General features: G+C 39.8%; 1 long non-coding RNA gene across 12 annotated transcripts in view; it reads right to left on the reverse strand.

The window, feature by feature from the left end:
• Positions 1-4,929, reverse strand: part of LOC119362267 — a 38,306-nt gene extending 33,377 nt beyond the window's left edge. For 7 of the 12 annotated variants that reach the window (XR_005173255.1, XR_005173254.1, XR_005173256.1 and 4 more), the window contains exons 1-8: positions 4,266-4,927; positions 3,893-4,021; positions 3,574-3,797; positions 2,732-2,853; positions 2,503-2,614; positions 1,343-1,416; positions 617-718; positions 400-522 (exon numbers count right to left, since the gene is read on the reverse strand). This is a non-coding gene — a long non-coding RNA (uncharacterized LOC119362267). Of the gene's footprint in view, positions 1-399; positions 523-616; positions 719-1,277; positions 1,428-2,502; positions 2,615-2,731; positions 2,863-3,573; positions 3,798-3,892; positions 4,022-4,265 lie in introns of all 12 variants that reach the window. The other 5 variants (XR_005173258.1, XR_005173257.1, XR_005173253.1 and 2 more) reach the window with 5 other exon arrangements.
• Between the last annotated feature and the right edge of the window lie 14,966 nt (positions 4,930-19,895).

A 19,895-nucleotide genomic window follows, 5' to 3' on the forward strand; every position in this document is an offset into this window, starting at 1 on the left:
TGTTTGTTATAAATTATTTGGAAAACCATAATCTCTATGGCTCTTATTACTAAACAGACTAGCTTGGTACTGTTTTATATATGAATTTTGGGTTCGCTAATTGGATCCTAGCAAACCAAGACAACGATGCATTTTGCTTCGCGCGTCAAAGAAACATTAACAAATCAAACAGTCTGTTTGTCTTATACAGTTTGTACAAATATCATAAAGCTTAACATATATAAGACCAATCACAATATCACAGACCCCCATGCATATATAATCGTAGGCTTGCATATCCGGTGCTACGATTGTTCTACATGAACTTGCGAGTACAGGAACCTACTACTACTAAGCTACTATACTAATCAAGTCAAAAAAAATTCAAGTTGCTACCGTGTAGTCCTGTAGAGGATGTACCTGGATGGGCCAAGTCGCTGGAGTCTTCTCTGTCTCACCACAGGCTGCACCACCGTGGTCGTGTCTTGGGCGTCGAGGATACAGCTTCGCCCTGGCCCTGCGACTGAGGCCGGGTCACGGCGCCTTGATACATCAACGAGGAGGATATCAGGTCTTGGAAGCAAAAAAGGAAGAATTTTCTTCAAGTTGCTACCATGTAGTCATGTAGAGTATGTACCTAGCTGTGCAAAGTCGCTGTAGTCTGCTCTGTCACAGATGGGTTGCAGCAGTTCCACGCCCCCTTGTGACCTACGACCGCTCGTACTCAGTCGATGTCGACCTTGAAAAAGATAGATGATGCATTAGGTGTATCTGTGTTTTAAATGTGCAAACAACAAAATCAGAAGGCTGTTAACTGCCATCTTTCAGAAACAAAACATTTATCATTATTTGCTTTTTAATTGAACTTGATTTATAGTACAAGTTGAACTGATTAAATACACATGAATTATATAGAAAGTTCATGTTTACCTCTTCAAATTGAAGAATATTAAAAATAGATCAAATATTTAAATAGGCAAATAAGATATTTTGTTTTTATATGGGAAGATTTTATACCTCATATAAACTAATCAGTAACTTAGTGGCATGCAATCAATGATAAGTTGTGCGTTTCTAACATCTTTTCTAATTTATTAAGAGTTGTGCGTTTGATGAAAAAAAAGAAAAGATATCTGCACGATACATAAGTATATATCTGAAATAACCAAAGATATCTGCTACCCAGCCTTCCCCTGCATGGCCTACCAATATATGTTAACCTCCTGTGCCATCCCTCAATGCCTAATTTATTAACAGGTGTGCATTTGATGGAAAAAGGAAATAGATCTGCACCGTACAGGTATGTATGGTAGTGCTAGATTAGGCCATGATCTGCTAGCCAGTTATCCTCCGCGTGGCCTACCTATATATGGGAACCTCCTCTGCCATCCCTCCTCCCCCTCCTTGCTCTTCCTTCGGCCATCACAACAGCCAGACCTGGAGGAAAACTTCCCAAGGAGTACCTTGTGTAAGCAAAGAGCATCAAGAAGGCGAGTTCCTCTAGGTATGAACAAATCTGGATCTTTATCTTCTCTAAAACTGTAATAGTTGTTATGTTTTCTTGAGGTATATTATCAAAAGTATGTTTGGTTGAGGTATACTATCAAAATTACGATTGCCATCATAGCCTCATAGGAAAGGAAACTGTTTTTTGATAAAAATAGCTTCTGATTTAATTCACTCAAGAATAATTATAATACAGGTAACCAAATACAACTATCCTTCAAAATGCCAACCATAATTATGTATGGGTGTCATAAAAAGCCTCTTAAGAAAGCATTATGAAATGCAAACACAGACCAACTCCATCAACCCAGTACAAAATATATTTGATGTAAAGAAGCCCATGAATTAAATTATATTGGAAAATATCATTTTGCAAGGAACACTTATTGGGGGGAAATGAGCCTTTAATTTGTCATTCTACCTGTAACCAACAATCATTGCTGAGAGTAACAAAATTGTCCTACAACCAATGAATTTGACGTATGTTATGCAAATTAACAGCAAAAATAGGTGTTGAAACCACATAGCTGTAGCACAACCATGGTTATTCTTTTGAGGCCTACTGTACATAATTTAGCTGTTTTGCACACAAGCAACTACACAGCCCCTTTGGATATTGCAGTTTGTGAACTACTATTACCAGTACAGTAACCCATGATAGTTTGCTTGTAGGTTGGAGTTCGGTTTAAGTTTAACAAATATGAACTTTTAAGTGTACAGGAAGAGGCTAACAAAATCCAAACATATCACTTGTTAAGCACCAAAATTGGTTAGACGGGATAAATAACAATTAATCACTTGCTCTCTGCATAAGTTGTGCTCTGGGCATTCTTCTTTATTACTAGAATATAACAAAAAAAAAATCTAAACCACCTTCTGGGCTGCCAAGTGAAACAACTATTTAAACTTTATATTAGCACATAAATCATAGCTTGCAGACCATCACGAATGGTAGTCAGGGGTACAACACAACTTATCAAGCAATGTTGTTGTTAGTACAAGATTGTATATCAGTACCTTCCAGTTTCTTCACTTAGAGTTCCTTGGCGGCCAATATTGTAATGCTGATCTCAGTCCAACTTCCACAAGAGGAGGTTTGCTTTGTTGAGGCTAGAAATTTCCCAATATTCTGCATTTCAAACAAACACAACATATAAATCTTGTGTGTAATAATATCAAATTCGAATGTCTCTATACTCCTAAGGTTTTGTCAGAGTGATATTTTTGCACACATAAATCAACTTACACATTTATAGCATCCTGCTTCTCAAGATCTGTGTAAGCATAATTGTATTAACGCTGAAGGGTTCAAAGGAACTCCTGGGGTTGGGTTGCTGCCTTCCACTGCCCTCTTTACTCACTGAATATCTGTCGCATCTTTCAATGGAGAAGTTAGACTGATCATTCAAAATACAAAGTTGGATTTATGTTGACTATTGAACAATGCCTACCAACAAGACTCGAATCATTCTGAACAATAAACTCTGATTGGATAGATGTTGATCATCAAGTTGTGAAGGATCACACTGGTTTACACTACAATTCCATTTCCAGAATTGGTTTGTGAGTGTATGACTTGGTATTGTGTTTCTGATCAACATTTTTGCTTATTCGGACTCAATACTGAGTTGTTCATTTGTTCCTTATGTTCAATCATGAAAGATCGGGCAACCCTATAGAATCATCCTCTCTAGGTTGATTTATCAATAATAAATCAATGAGGATGTACGCTGTAAAGTTAAAAGAGGCTTCATTTTCTAAAGTTGCGTATACAAAGGGTATATATCCACACATAGTTTACTTCTTTGAAAGGGTAGCTGGAAGGCTGTTTCGGATAGAAAGATAGAACTGATACTCATGTGCAGGTTAAAATATTACCATGGAGGAGGTAAGACTAATAGTAATAGATGGCACAAGCGCATTAGAAAAACTACTTTGACATGAAAAGACTAAGGTGCCACATGTCATGCAATAAATCCGGTACTTGTTCCACTATAGGATTACAGCTAAGTGATCAGAAATCATGAATTTTCACATGATAATGGTTATCTGGAAAGCCTATCTTTGGAATAGAAAAGAAACACTTACTTGAGGAACCATTGCCCTCAAAGTACGATCCCACTTGTAGATGGTGCCGTCATCATCAGTAAATTCTTCCACACCATCTGGTGGGGATGCTGGCCGCTCATCGGGATCATCAATGACACGCTCTTTGCTTAAGTCACCATCTACATCCTTTGCTTTCAGCGCTTCCACCTGTGACTCAGCTTCTATAACCTCCTTCTGGAATTTCTCAAAATCATCTACATTTTCTGAAGAAACCATTTCGAAGAGCGTTAGGAGATACTTGAAAAGAACAGTAGTGAATTTGCTTTAAAGGGAATGCAGAAAGCCCTAAGCTCCTAACCTTGTTCAGGTTTAACCTTCTTTTTGACCCCAGAATGCAGCTCTGGAATCAAAGATACTGGCATCCATTCACTCCCCCCCTCCGCCCAGAGCATTGTGCTCTCGTTGAGGTACCCATTAGCAAAATGATCTGTACAGGGAGTCAAGTTCCTCAAATCCAGATCACATCGAAAACAAGACACATAGATATTCAGAATGTAATCCAGATCACATCAAATCCAGTGATAAGGTGAGAGCCGATTTAAAGCCAGCATCCACCCATCCATTAAGCACCTATATGATTTTGATCGTCTGGAGGTCTAATCTAGCAGTCAAACCTTGATAGAGCAAGAGTACTTACAACACAGAAAGAGAAGGGCAAAGGGAGGACTCACGCTGCTGCTTCGCTTTCCCCGGCGGCACAGGTCACGCATGCGCCGGCCAACTCCTCCACAGCATCTCTCCGACCGCCGCATCACCCAAGCCCAACTTCTCTCCCACCAACTGCCTCTGTTCACTTGCCTTCTACATCATCCGAAGCAGCAGCCAACCAAGCCCCAGCAGTCGACGTCCTCGCCGTGCATGTGAGGTTTGGTCACGCCACAGCAGCACAAAAAGACAAGAGGAACGAGATCGGGGACGCAAATATTCAAAGAAGACGATGAGGGGGCGGATCGGAGCAGCGTGCGTTGAATGGATTTGGCAGGTCTGGGGAGTGGCGTACCGGAGCTGTGGCGTTGCAGATCGGGACGCCTCACTTCGGATCCACATGAGACATCGTCGGAGAGGAGCGCCGGCGCAGATCCGACCGGAAAGGGACCAGATTGAGCACCCGCAGGTGCTCCAGGAAGCGCGCCCCGTCCGTCTCGCTCGGTCGCACAGCATACAGCACGCAGCACCAAGGTCCGTCGATGCAGGACACCGATGCGGTAGTCGGCGGGCGGAAGAGTGCGGCTGCCTGCTCGTCGACGCGGGCGGTGATGCGGCGGGGGAGGGGAAAGGGCGAGAGGGTTTGAGTGAGTGAGTTGAGAGGAGATGAGAGAGTGGTGTGGATAAGGGGAAAGGGGCGAGGAGGTAGGTAGAATGCGGCGGTGGGAGGGGAAAGGGCCGTCGTGCCGCCCGAGAGGTCACACCGCTCCAGTGCTTGTGCTGCCCGAGAGGCCTGCGTGCCAGATGGGCCGTCGTGCCGGGCCGTGAGGCTGTTCTATAGTGGCTTCGCTGAAGCTTCGCCTCGCAACGGCCCCGTTTGGGCCAGCCCAGACTTGTTTCGCTGCTGCCTCGCTATTTCTTCTGTTTTCTGTTTCTTTTATTTTCCTTTTTCTCTTTCTTTTCTTTTTTTTGTTTCTGTTTATATTTCTTTTCATATACTTATTATTTTTAAGTATTAGAGATATCATTTCCTTTTTATTATAATATACTAAGTTCATTGCATGTTACAAAAGTGTTCATCGGATAATTAAGTAAATGTTCATGGTTTTTTACAAAAGTTCATCATCCATTACAAAACTGTTCAACATTTATTAGAAATTGTTCATTGAATATATAATAATAGTGTTTTGAAATTTGTTAAGTGTATATTACACAAATATTCAATGTGTATTAAAAATTGTTCAACTTATATTACATAATGTTCAATGGGTATTCAAAATTTGTTCAGAGGATATATTCGTATGTTTAAAAAAATAAATGTATGTTAAAAAACGTTCATTCTATAATGAAAAAAGTTCATTGTATGTCAAGAAAATGTTCAACGTATATTACAAAATGGTTAGTGTGTATTTTTTGAATTTTTTCAAAATAAGTTTGATACTTAATAGGTCGCTCCGCAAAGCCTATTAAGACATGTGGTTAGTTTTTGGCCATTTTTCTACACGGCTGGAGCTCGTTACCTCCAAATGGGCCGGCCCAGTCACCCCCTGCCTTCAGCATTATAAACAGAAGCATTTTTTTATCACAGAGAAAATAGTTGTGGAAGTTTCACATTATATGATGCACCAAAAAATACTATTTATATTTCAGCATTGCTATAAAGTGATGGGTTCCAACATACGCACTGATGTAACGATGACAGACCGCACTGAAACACCACTAGAAGAGGTGCATATAGCTAACCTTCCTCTCTATGTATATTATAGATAATAATATGAAAGGTCTATTTTTATATTTTAGTTTTTTTTAGAATATAGGAGACATGGATATGGACTTTGGAGATTGACGGAAAGAATCCATTGAGTGTTCAGATGCAATGTCGCTGAAAGGGGACGAAAATTCGCAACATAAAAATGTCGAAGAGGTTATATCTCATAACAAACCAAAAAAGGATGTTAATTTACATGTTATCCCACAAGGTATTTTTTTAATATTATTATCAATCTTATTTTTGTGATATTGCCTTTTGTATTCAACTAATTTTGCTCATTTTGATTGCTAAGTTGGCTCATTTTTTTATGAATTCGATAGACTATGTTTGTACCCCTAGAGATATTAAATCATCGAATCAATCAAGTCTGCCCCTAAGAATACCCAGTTCATGGACATTGAAGATGTCTTGTTATCAACCGACGATTTGGAATGTCTTATGAAAGATAATATGTTCTTACATGACGATGTAAGACCAATTGCACAAACTTTGTAATTAATAATATGAACAATATATAATATCATGAAATATAAATATAATTTAAATGTTGATTACAGGTGATAAATGCTTACATATATTGCATGCTTGCTCACGAGCATCTACAAGCAGGGCGGGTGAAAAGGTACACATTATTTGCATGTTTGTATCTGGCCAGATAAAAGAAGATGGGGAAAGAGACATAGACCCATCAAAATATCACTGCATCGTGCATCATGTTAATACTTATCTACAGCAAGATATGGTTAATTTTTGTCTCGTTATCCATGCATATAATTATGGATTGTTTTTATTTAATTCATATTAATATTTATATCTAATTGCGACCGTGCCTTGTATGATATTTACACCAGTTACTCATTTCGATTAACATGCCGGGCTATCATTGGTATCTAGCAGTCGCCAATGCAAAAAAATGTGAGATTCAAGTATTGGACTCACTTGGTTCTCGGGTCAAACGCAATGATCTTGCTACTACGGTAACTATCTATTTTTTTACCCATCTTAACATATGTTTTGTTTGCCTTCATCCCTAATATTTCTCATATATAAAATAGTTACTAGGACTCGAGAAATGTCTGAAACTTGTAGAGCATAGTCCGGAGTTTATCAAAGGTCATAAGTGGCCCGATCTCAATGTTACAAAATGGACGGTTGTAGAGCAGTTTCATGAGGCAATACAAACCGATGGATAAGCATTTGTTACAATGATTTTTTTATTTGATTCATCTGTGTGATATTCTAAAGCATTATTTTATAACATTATAGCGTATCATGTGGACTGTTTAGGCTTAATTATATGGAATAATGGACATCACATGGACTGTCAGACCAGTTCACCCAGGTATTTCATTTTTATACATTATCTCGTTATTTTATCTCAAAATATTATATAAATTGTTTATATATATTTTTTGTAGGAAGATATGAAACATTTTCGACAAAAATTAGCTGTCATTTTGCTCAATTCAGAGCTGAATAAGCTAAAAGGAGGTCCGTTATACCATCAATCTGACGATGAAGAAACTTAACTCATTCTGATCTCGAGATCCTGGAGAATCCATCTGACGTAGTCAAAGACAAACGTCATGTCCCAATAACTATCATACCCACGGACCAACGTGAATTACTTGCCGGCCTTTGCAACTACATCATGTCGATCGATGATGCCGGTTGTTTGGAGTAAGTATCATGTATCAATATTTAATGAATAATATGTATATTATTGTTCTTCTTACCATCCAATTTATAAGAAGGTATGGGTTCGGAGCTCGACACCCGATCCAATGGGCTTAAGTCTTAAGAAACTTCAGTGCATACTTAACATGGAGCAGCCCATGGACAATGATTGCTTCAACACCACCGTGCGTATGCTGGCATGTGACGAGGGAGTATTGTTTACAGACCCTCCTGTACACTACATGGATCTACGATTTTGTGTAAGTTATCGTAACTCTTCATTCTATGTGTCATTAGTATCAACATGTTGAGACAATATTTCTTTTTTTGCTTAGTCCATGATGCTAGAGTCAACACGAGGTCAGAAGTTTTGCGAGAAGGAAACTATCCAGACGTTGGCAACATTATTTGATAGCTGGTCTGAGATGGACAACGACATCTCATCGTGCAACAAGGTAAGTAAAGTATTTTGTCCATTGTTATCATGGTTTATTGTTGTTTCTAATAGCTCCACTTTTAGATTTATCTTCCATATGCATCCATCGGCCGATACATCTTGTACGTCGTCGACAAAGAGGCATGTCGTCTATATATTATGGATCCTATTCAAACATCACAATCATTAGAGGAAAAAAATTTGAGGCATGCACTGAAATTAAAAAGTTTTGCAAGGGATTTCAAAGAAGCACTCGAAATAAAGTTGTCTGATTGGAATTATGATATATCTAAATGGCAACGTATATTTCCGTTCGGTGTTCCAACGAGTATAGACGGGTAATGAACTCATAACAAAAACATTTTTTTGTTATCACTATATTCTTTATATTATTAATTTAAAGTTTTGCAGGAATGTGTCTGGCTATTTTGTTTTTCATTTTATGCTCTGGTGGAACGGTAAAGAATTGGTCAAGCCGATTTGCGCGGTGAGTATTGTCCTTTACATGTTTTAAGACCTTCAGCGTGAAATTTTCATACTAACTACTTGCTAAAACATCATGGGAATGAAGCTAAAGAAAGCTTTCCGGATATTGTGAAAGAATTTCTTAAGCGCATCATGTAGATATTAATAGTTTTGTAATAGATATTTAGTTGAAACATCGCTCAGTTTGTTACATGGACATGTTGTTAAATTTTTTTTATGTTATCAATTTACATTGCAAAAATGGACTTCAGTTATTAAATAATTGTGTTTGTGTTATATTGTTTGCAAAAATGAAATTTAACATGTTACATTGTAAACTATTTTAAGAGCCCGTGACAACGCACGGGCATTCTACTAGTTACATATTAAGAATAGACATCACTATGGTTTTAGACAACATAAGTAGGAGTACTGAGCAACGCACCCTTCATTCGCTACCGGCTACACAAATAGTATGTTCAGTTTACCTCCCCCACACCCCACTGTTCAGAGTCCGCCGCAGACGTCGTTGAGGTCTACTACCGGAGGCTGTGGCCGGTTGCCCGCATCACCAATGCGGGAGTGGGAAACGCTACCCAGCATATCTAGACCGGTTTGCGCCGGCGGCGGCCAGTCAATCCCCGCCAACGCTAGCACAGGGAATCTGTTCAACCAGATAATGCTCCCTCAAATCCATAGAAACTAAAGATTAAACCTCGATGGAATTAAGTCAATGGTTAAGGCCATACCCATCGATTGAATCTGAAGAATTCAAATCCATCACCCACCACCTCCGCGGTCGCCATTGGTACAAGCAGAGGAATAGCGAATAGCGCTTCCGAGAGGAGCAGGCACTCATCCCAGTGGAGTCGGGTTGCCATTTATTTATCAACTTTTTCCTAGCTCAAACGCCGTTTGCGGATGCCGGTGCATGGAATACGAGCGATCCTGTACTCCCTCCGTCCTTTAAAGAGTGTACTTCCAACTTTGTTGGAGGGTCAAACTATCTTAATGTTTGACCGAGTTTGTGCAAAAATATATCAATATTTATGAAACTAAATAGGTATATGATAAAAATATATTTTATCATGATTCTAATGCTACTAATTTGATGATATAAATGTTGGTGCATTATTGTATAAATACGATCAAACATAAAAAGATTTGACTTTCCAACAAAGTTGGAAGTACACTCTTCAAAGAACGGAGGGAGTACAGCGGAACACTTCACGCGCCTGGTTACGCTGCTACCGTCATCCGTCAAGCCGGTCCAGCGGCCCCACCACCGTATTTTACTCATGCATAAATGCTCGCAAGACATGTAGCTGTACCATTGGTCGCGAAAACGAGAGCACACGAGCTCATCCGCCCTTTCGCCGCTCTCTACTATTTCGCTCGAATAGAGGGCAAATCCTATTGAGCGTTCAATAGCTGATGATTCGCACAGGCGCGCAAGCAATCGTACCCTCTATGGGCCGCCCCATTTGATGTTATAATATCACACAGTGCGAGCCAACTTGTTTTTTCTGAATGTTTTCAAGAAATTTCTAGAAGTGGTTCCTGAACTCATTTTTCCTTTACTACTTTTCTGATTTCTTTATGACTTTACTTTCATTTTCATTTTCATTTCCTTTATTTCATTTTTACAATTTTCTGTTTTATATTTTGAAAATGTTCAAAAATAGTTCCGAAATTGAAAATTGTTCACTTTTTCAAAAAAAATGGGATTCAAGAAAATAACTATGTTTTCAAAATTTTGTCCAGAGTTTCAAAAAATGTTTAAGATTGAAAAACATGTTCGCAAATGTTATAAACTGGTCGGTATTCCAAAAATTGTTCTGGAATTATTCTGAATTTGAAAAAATATTCCTACTTTTCAAAAATTGTTCGTGATTTTGTAAAATTGCTCAAAATTTTAAAAATGTTTGTGTTATCTAAAACATTTGTACAATGTCAAAAGTTGTTCATAATTTTGAAATATGTTCATGGATTTAAAAAATTGTTCATGTTTTTGCCAAAAATGTTTGGAATTGCATTTTATTTTTGCTATTCAAGAAGTGTTCAGAAGATTTTCAATCAAAATATTCAGATATGTTGCCACAGTTATAGTTGTTAAAGTTTCATGCTTCCTATCACTCACTAACGCTTATTGTTGCAAGCACATTGTTTTTGGGGACTTTTAAATCACATCGTTTGCGCTATAGTACCACTCGCTACGGTGCCTTCAAATAGAGTAATTCATAAACTTGGAGTGATTTGTAAACTTGAAGAAATTCTTGCAAACAAATTCCTACAGATTCGAGACACCATCATCATGGTACATTTCCACTCTCCGGTCTCTCAATTTAGGCTAGCAATTATGTCCATGACTGAATTGTGTGATATTCCTTCTTGAATTGGTGGAATTTCAACCCGGGATAGGAAGCACAAGTACCATGAAGAGAAGCGTCAAGATTTTGAGCTTGAATGTGCGTTTGTGAATTCGCGATGAGGTCAAGATGGTGCCCAACTTTCTGAGATGTTTCCCCAACGCAGAGAGACTACACATTTTAGTATTTGTCACCAATTCATATTTTGCTGGCTTTTGTATGGATTTTTTCTTGCTTCTTGTTGACGGCCGTGATAACCTAGTAACTCGTTATATGAAGTATGATTGATTGATTGCATACTTCAAGTACATGAGTTAGCACATTTATGTCGTCTAACAAATTTTGGGCCTGGGGCATTTAAAAATAAATATAATTATTTATACTAAACTTTAATATTTGTTTATAATAATTTTCATTAAATTACAAGCATGGCTTCAATGCTTTATTAAACTTTGATGTTAATTCGTAATTATTGTTCTCAAATTTAAAAAGTATATTGTAATAAAAGTTACATTTTTCATCTTAGAATATATATAACCTAAATCACATGTCTTTCTGAATGATTCGGTGTCTCTGCATTCATATAATGTAAATGTAGTGTGTGTATTCTAAAATATCTTTGTATAGATCTGTAAAGTGTATGGTACAAAAATCATGTGGCTAGCGATATCTATGATTAGAAATACACAAAGAAAATTGTAGTTTACAAAAGATTTTTAAGAGGAGCTCGGTACAATTGGCACACTACTTTATAATTCTTTTGGTCAAATATGTCTTACATATCGCGGGAGACGCGGTCGGTCGAAAGCACGTGGAACTAGTTGAGGCATGTTTGTCGATGAGGAAGATGAACAGAAGGAGCAACATGATGAGCTTGGTGTTGGCCATAGGGACCCACACTCGACTCTAGAAGGAAACCAGGAAGAGTAGCTCAAAGCTAAAGCAAATGGTAGAATCTCAAAGCTCGAAGAGTTGTCGCTCATGTGGCCACTCATGAATGGTACTAGAGGGTGACGCGCGCTTCGCTGCGCCATACTTCAGTCAATCGTGAATTAAGCACTTCTTTTTACACGGACCGAGAGACTATACAGTGCTAAAACCAGTAGACCTTTGATGAATATAACTATGATTAAAAAATCAAAATAGCACCATGATATCAACAAGGTCTGTTTATAGCATTCCCAAACATTCCCATCATCACCAGAGTTCATAACAAGTACACATACACTTCACCGACTTGGTTAAATTTGTAGCTTTCATAAGCATTCCCAATGTTCATCGCCGAGAGCTCATAACCAAATACAGATACGGAAAAAAAAATCAATATTCCTTGACATTGTTTAGACGCAAATACAGATACACTTGAGCTACACCTTCATACCTTCCCATTTGATCTATCCATTCTATTCAAGACATGTTGCTACGACATCTTAGAGGAGGCAGAGGCTGGTGATTACAAAGGCCATGGCATGATATCCTAGTTTGTAAAGATAAGCACATTAGTTTAGTGATGGTAGAGACAGCAAAACACCTTTCTAAAATGCTACGGTTTCCAAATCACAGAGCAATAGATCATTTTGCAATATAGAAAGGAATCAAGGCTTAATTTCTTTGGCTTCATTGATGCTAATAACCAGATTACTGGTGTATAAGTGATTATGAGAAATGAATAGTCAGCCGAAGCTCTTACAAGCACTTATAGCTATCGATAGTCCAAAAATTGTCTGACTGGCAACAGAAACAAAAGTACCACATAATCAAATTAGCAAGTTGGCAGCTGTACTAATCAAAAAGTGGAATCTATCTCGAAAAATAAAGGTATTAATTGAATATTTTCTTAAATGCAGTCAGCGATATAGAGCTAGAGACTATTTTCTGATAACTTAGTTGCATTTGAATGGAATAAACTTTGGGCAAAACTATGATTGTATAATTTAGATAAACATGACCAACTATTTCTGCTAAATTCCAAGAGGCATTATAAGTGAAGCAAATATTCAAGGACTCCTCCCTGCGATACATACTCAAAAGCGAGTCCAAGAATTGATGCATCAATATTTACTCATGTGTTATAACTATCTGCAAATGGTTATACTCAGAAGTTCAGAGTAAAGCTTATATTGCCTTGATATCGTCACCAATACTTTATTTTCAAGGCAAGGATAAATTAAGATTGCTAATATAACTACTCTTGTACTTAAATTAAAACTGTGTCTCGATCTATTAGAACTAATTATCACTATTCATTAGGAAATACTCCCTCTGTATCAAAATAGGTTGTATCAAAAAATGTCTTAGTAGTATGTAGCCTTTCCTTTGCAATTTAATGCACAGAACAATTTTCCTTGCCTTAGGTGGATTAAATGTACTGATCATCTAAAACTGTAGTTGAAGCAAATAAATAATCTGTGCATATAGAAGGGAAAAAAATCAACCAGATACTCTGAAAGAAGTGGTAAATGACATTAATCACCGATTCTGGATAAATAAATTGATGATTTCTCTGCTAACAAAGGTGGCATACACAAGGCATGTATAATTGCAGGCCAGCACATTGTGAACAAAGTAATTTCTGATAGGCAATAGTTATAAACATCATCCAAGGAAGTTACCTGACGATTAATTGCTCGCACACCACGCTGGCGGCCCAGTAATGAAATTCAAACATAGCAAAGGGAGAAAATCTTATGTGCAGAGAATGGCAGCGGCTCTCCTTGGCTCCTGTTGAGTGCCGAGGAGGAGAGGTGCCTACGGCGCAAAAGTAATCATCAGAGTTGTAAAGAACCATCATTACTTGCAAAACATGTACATAACTTTATCTAGTAAAATAGAAGAACTCCATGTCAATTCTAGGTGCAGAGCATTTATATATCTAGCAGTGACATTGTCTCTTGTCCAGGATATATTATCTTTCACAACCATGCTTTAGAAATACACCTTATCATTTAAATACTAAATGAGAACCGCTCCTTTTTGTAATGCATAGAAGTTGGAAGAACGTTACTAAAAGGATAATACATGAGAAGCTGGTTCCAGGTAAATAAGCCACAACATGATACTTATGACAATATGGTTGCAAGAAACTATCAACGTCATGAACTCTAGCTTATTCCACACAACTAACATAACCAATATACCGTAGTTGTGCTCCATGTCTGATTATTAATTGTCATGGCTGGTCCATAATTGTCTCTTGCAGACCATACTTACTAAATATGAGGACTGCAGATTTCAACATAAAAAAAACAATATCGACCTCTCAATAAAAAAGAGAAAAAGTGGTTAATTAATCTGTCAAAAAATTAGGATGAACAAACCACATTTGCAGAACATACTGGGATTAATGATTGAGATGTGTCATTGGTATATACACTACACATTGCTTGAGGAATACTAACAACAAAAAGGACAATTTCGGAAACATTTTTTCCTAGGATTGTGACGCTAACAGTTAAGTGCATCCTTGTATTTTTGGCGCAACAATTTACATATTTTTACAGTGCATATATTGAGAAACACTAAGATCATGTTTTAGCTCTAACGTATTACCAGGTGATTGAACGAACTTCTCAACAAAATATCTGTTGGAATTGAAGGATTGGAACGTTAGCAATTCACCAAATCCCTGAAGTGCATTGCCCAAAATCAGAAATAAGGAGGAAGCAGAGCAATAGGGAATGATCTGAACTGGACAGACAAAGTGAACTTTTGCATAAGTATATGTTGGCTCGATATACTAATAGAGCACTTCAGGCCGATCCCGCCTTCAGAGTTTGATGACAGTCCAGCTCCAGCAGCTTGCACGGCATGTGTATGAAGACATGGTGTGTATTTCCAAGCGTGCTAATTAAACTGACATTGCAATGCAGACTCGTACTCTCCTTCGTTTGCTGCATCACCGAGTAGAATTAGCAGCGGCAAGGTGTGCCCAAGAGCGAACCACAATATACTTTTTAGAATTTAAATCAACCCCAAAGTGAGCGGTATCCAGTTTTGAATCAAGCTGAGAGGGAGGAGGGTGTGATAGGATGCGGACCGTGGCCGGGTTGAGGAAGACAATCAAGCCTTGGAGGTGACAGACATCCCCGTCTAGCACCAACTAACCATGGCGCATGCTATGGCGAGGGCCTTATTGGCCTCCTGCGATTCCCCGTGTCGCCTCCTTCAGGCCCAATGTGTCACCATTGATAGATGAGAAGATTGCAGACAATTTATCAAACACCTAGTAGACACATACAAAATGATAACATGTCCAATCAAAATCTCTAACGAATATAGTATGGCGCTAGGGAAGAGAAGATTGAAGGCTCACCAGGCCAGCCTGTCGACCGGCGGTCCGGAGCAAGAAGCATGTGCAACACACGAAGATATGGGAGATGCTGCGACAGATTACAGACAGAATGACGACATGCCACCAGCCAACCTAAAGCCGGCGCCTCCTCCCAAAGGCGAATTTATTTTTGCCGCTTGTTACTTTGGACTTTAATAATTTGCCACTCCTTACATTATATTTGATGAATTGCCACACCTGATTTTGCACTTTGATCTTTTGTCTTTTTTCCTAAAAAACAATCATTTCAACTACAATTGATAATACATGCCTAAAACCAGTGACCAATTGCCATTTCCCATTTGTACAGGTTTGACTGAAGAAACGATCAGGTCACCTGAGATTTCCCAAATTCCCAAGTTGCCTCATGAACCTATGTACCGGAGGCTGCGCCGTCAAGGACCACTGGGGCGCCGCCGTCAGACCACCGAAGCCCTCACCACCTCCTCCAAATAGATTTCCCTCAGCCAGCACCTGGTGGACTGACGCTGACCATCCTCTCCCACGCGGCGTGAGGATTTTGACCAGACGGCAACGTCGGTTGCGTACAGTGGCCTGAACCAAGCTGAACCGAGCCGTGTAAACAGAAAAATCGGATCAATAGCGTGAAAAGAAGCAAAACTTAACATGCAATCTCGCTGAGCGCTCCAATTCCTCGGAGCTTGGAGGGTGCTTGATACATTTTAGTCCCATGACTAAAATTAATGGGATTAAAACTTGTTAGCCTCACCCATGCTTGGATACAAATACTAAGGCCGGTCACAGTGGGGAGGAACTTAGGAGTAACATCACACACTTCAATACAACTTTGCTTATGTGGCACGTATTTAGTGAAGAGAGAGATGCTTGTGGTAACTAGCTAAGTTACCGGAACATCACACACTCCAAGAAACAATGAGTCTATAACCTAATAAATACATCGTTGCATGATACTACATAGATGTTCCTACCCACTATGGTGGTAGTAATATAGTCTAGGGAAGTGTGAAGTTACTAGCTTATGTTCTTGCCCATTGTGACCAGCCTAAATAGACTAAAATCGAGTTAATGAGCATTTATTATCCTTCAAACCCTCCAATCCAGAACTCACATGTGTTAAAGGAGGGGAGTTAAATAAGGAGAGAGAGGACTAATTCACATTTTAGTAGGGTTCCCCTGACTAAATTTTTTTAGTCTCAAGACTAGTTCTAGCCTCTCTTTAGTCAGGGGTGATTGGAACTTTAGCCTCTAAAAGAGACTAGTTTTAGTCAGACTAAAAATAGTCCCTTGGATCCAAGCATGCCCCTAGTAACTTTACTGATACCCATCCAGAGGAGGCCTGATCGACTATTCTTTGTGGGACAAGGATAAAATATTATGCTATCGACCAATATAAGGGCGCTTTAGTCAAGCCTAGTTACTAGCTAGAGCTCACCAGGTCGATGTTTATAGTGACATATTGTTGACACCAGATTTTGGCATGGTTAAGAATCCGGGTTCGTATGCACAAGTTAGAGGCAACACTTCGCGGGCCGGCCCTGAGTGAGAAAGTATTTGACTTTTGTCGGCTGAATGAAAACCTTGCCGGTGTGAAGGCTTGCCGGCGTGGAAAGCTTGCCGGCGGAGAAAGCTCGCCGGTGTGGCTTGCCGGTGTGAAACCTTGCCGGGGAAGAACTCTTGCCGGGGTAGAAACCTTGCCGGGGTTAAACCTTGCTGATGTGAAAGCTTGCCGGATAGAAACCTTGCCGGTGTGGAAAGCTTACCCGGGTGGAAAGCCTGTCGGGGTGGAGGCTGTGATGGTCAAGCCGATGAGAAGTTGAATATGGGCTCAGAAGGTTATTCAAATGATCTTGGATGGAAAAGTGTTCTACACGGAAGTTGTGCGTCTCGTCAAAACAATCGATTTTGATATAAAGATCGTCTCAATCCGAGGTCGTATGCAAAACTTAGAGCCCGCACAGCGAGACCCTCCAGCGAGCAAAATATGACGACCAGAACCAGACACATACGTGGGTATGTCTGATGAATTGCGTGAATGATTAGCTGTTTTGTGCGAGTGATTTGACCCTCGAGATGATCTCTGATGAAAAAACGTTCAACATGAAAGATGTTCGTCTCGTCGAAATGGTCAAGATTTCTTTTGGGCTCGTTTCCATCCGAGGTCATTTGTCACCACGAAAAGGACTACAGCCAGTTTAAACCGAGCAGTTTTGGAAAGTTCGGATAAAACCAATCCGAATTTGACTAGGGTTTTGGACGTGAATTGATTTAATTTTCTTGTAAGGAAAGCTTAGATAAATCCTTTGCATGTACGAGAAGTCCAGCCGCCTCTTATATATGTTGGGGGTGACGGCCGATTGAAACAACATACAATCGAACAAATCAATATACTACTTTTTCATCTATGTTTTATCTCTCCATCGTTTTTCTCTCTCGTTCTTTGTTGTTCTGCGTGTTTGAGAACTGCGAATCCCGAGGCTCTAGGGGCGAGCGAATCAACCTAGGTCAGCCCATAGCCGCCGCAATCCCTGACGGGGTCCCTCCCGGGTGCGCGGGGTTTCGGGTCTGCAAAAGCGCCCGCCAACTGTCTTGCGTATCGCGCTATCGGTCGGGTCTCCTTCAACGTGAGTTGCGGTGCATCACCCCCGGCGTCGAGGGTACACGTGACGTGTTCGTGTGTCAACACACTTTTTGGCGACTCCGCTGGGGATCGAGGATCAATCGTCATCATCCACCATGTCTGATATTCCCAAGCCATCTGAGGTAGACGCCGATAACATCATCAAGCCCAACCTTGATGAGATATCGGCCGATCATCGCCAAGTCTATGAGGAGTACAAGAAGGCGCGCGAAGAGAAGGACTTGCAGGAGTTCCTTGCAAAATTCAAGAAGGATCGCCAAGGCAACATCACTCCGATTGAAGAAATCAAGTTCCCTCCTCTTCAAGCCGAGCAGGTTAAACCCTCTGTGAGTACTACCTTTTCTCCTAAGCAGTGGGCTGAGATTGAGAGTCGTATTGCTGATGGTAACAATCTGGTCTATCAAACTTTCATAGAAAATACTAATGCTCAGAAAAATATATCACAATCATCTAGTGGTAATGATGGTATAGCTGCTAGTGTGCAAAACCCTAATCTGGCTTTACCTATCTCATCGGCGCCTCCCATGCCGATGACTTATTATCCTACTCAAACAAATCAGATTGTGACTGCACCCATTAATCCTATTATGAGCATGCCAGGTTCGGTGACAACGCCGAACCAAACCCTACCTACAGCTACAGCCACTCGGCCATTACCGAACTATGGTTCGGCATACATGCCACAGTTCCTACCTACTGCTAGTAGTCTTACTCCTCCTATGCCGCTGCCACAATTTGCATCGTCCACTGTGGATGATGGTCTAGCTAATCTTAGAGAGGAGATGGCTAAGATGCTCCGAGAGAATTTTGGAGTTGAGTTACCTCGGAATCGGATTTACCAAAAGCTGTACCCCGAGTACTTTGATGCCATCCAGTGCCCTCCAGAATATAAAATTCCAAATTTTGTTAAGTTTAATGGAGAAGGCATAAAAACCACATGGGAGCATGTTAGTCAATATTTAGCACAATTGGGTGAGGCAGGCTCATTGAATGAATTGAAAGTGCGTTTATTTCCTTTGTCATTAACTGGTACCGCATTTTCATGGTTTTCTTCTTTACCGCATGGTTCCATTCGAGTTTGGTCGCAGCTAGAGCAGAAATTTCATGATCACTTTTATAGCGGCGACAATGAACTCAAGTTGTCACATCTAACATCGGTTAAACAAAAGCATGATGAATCGGTCTCCGATTACGTCAAGAGATTCAGAGAAACAAAAAGCTGGTGTTTTAGTTTGGTGATAACCGAAAGGGACTTGGCGGACCTAGTACTGAGTGGTTTAAGGACTCCCATTAGAGAAAAGCTAGAAGGCTATGAGTTCTTAAATATCAACCAAGTCTTACAAAGGGCTTTGGCTCAGGAAAGCCGAAGCAAAGATCTCAAAGAAGTGCATAGATACAAAGCTGATCGTCCAAAGATGAATAAGGTCGAATATGATAGTGATCACTCGGATGATGAAGGTGATGTTTTTGCTACTGAATTTGTTTGGCCATCTAAAGCCAAACCCTTTACTTGCAATGATCTGAAACCGATTCATAAGAATCGTGATGAAGAGATGAAGTTTACTTTTAACATTGCTAAGTGTGATAGAATATTTGATGCTTTGCTGCAGGCTAAGATTATTAGAATATCTCATACTTTACCGCCGTTTGAAGAGCTGAAACGGCGTGCTTATTGCAAGTATCATAATTCTTTTTCTCATGCTACTAATGATTGCAATGTTTTTCGGCAACAGATACAATCGGCCATTAATGACAGACGATTGAACTTTTCTGAGATGCAAGTTGATAAACAGCATTTTCCAATGAATACCATGGATTTGGAGGGGAAGAAGCTACTCATTCGGCCGGAGGTAGCCGAATCTTCTAATAAAACTAATGTCATTGTTGGTGAGCCCAGGAAAGACAAGGAGGGCAGCAAGGTCTTGGGGAGACATGTTGTTCTTGATAAGCAGCCCGATGGCAAGGAAGTGATTAAAGTCACCATCAAG

This window comes from Triticum dicoccoides, chromosome 2B (assembly GCF_002162155.2).
Source record: "Triticum dicoccoides isolate Atlit2015 ecotype Zavitan chromosome 2B, WEW_v2.0, whole genome shotgun sequence".
NCBI classification, from domain to species: domain Eukaryota; kingdom Viridiplantae; phylum Streptophyta; class Magnoliopsida; order Poales; family Poaceae; genus Triticum; species Triticum dicoccoides.